Here is an 878-nt window from a genome sequence, read left to right as displayed (position 1 = left end):
TCAAACCTCGCTAAGTTATTGCTAAGGGGGGAGAATAAAATGCCCTCATAAATTCCAAAATGAAAAGGTAGGGCGCCATCGGAGAAGACCGATGCTTGGGTAAATGGAGGTTTCCTGTGCTTCGGTGCGTTTCATCCCAAGTAATGAAAATTAGGTCCCTCAACACAGAAATAACCCCAAAGATGAGACATCCCTTTATCTCCCCCTTCCATCCGACAAGGATTATTGATTCATGAATGTAAATGATGATCGTTCAGGGTTTATGTGCCCTTGAAGGTAGTCTCTCTCTCTCCTTTGAATCTTTTATCATGTCCATGTTAGCTGGCTAAAAGTAAGCGTGATGCTGAGGTTTGGGGTGGGGGTATTGTTCATATACTGCAATATACATACCCTGCTGTATTATTTTAGCTTTTTTATCCCACCTCAATAGGAATTCCACATTTGCTTTAAATGGCAGCGTAAGCTGATGCCTTCCTTGCAGCTCTGCAATGTTGATAGACATCATTGAATCGGATTATTTTTTTGTGCAGCCGTGGACTAATCTCCTAATAATGAGGTCCATCTGCAGCAGTGACAATAAGTAGAGCACCTTCACTTTAATACTCAATCTTGGTTGACACAGACGGCATCGTATTTCCAAACTAATCCACTGTCCGATGTCACGGCGTCGTAAATCTAATTTACCATTCCATTTGGGGCCCAGATATTGCTGTTGCCAGTACACCTGTTGATTGCTAACACTGCTTTCCTCATGCACCTGCCTGATACACACACACACACACACACACACACACACACACACACGCCCTGCCGCCCGCTCTCCCTAAAATGGTTTCTCCCACATAGTTTCCATAGCAACAGTCCAGTTTTAGTGTTCT

The sequence above is a fragment of the Micropterus salmoides genome, unplaced genomic scaffold (assembly GCF_014851395.1).
Source record: "Micropterus salmoides isolate LMB-PRFRI ecotype aquatic unplaced genomic scaffold, ASM1485139v1 Ms_hic_scaffold_18, whole genome shotgun sequence".
NCBI classification, from domain to species: Eukaryota; Metazoa; Chordata; class Actinopteri; order Centrarchiformes; family Centrarchidae; genus Micropterus; species Micropterus salmoides.
This window is presented reverse-complemented; position numbering follows the sequence as displayed.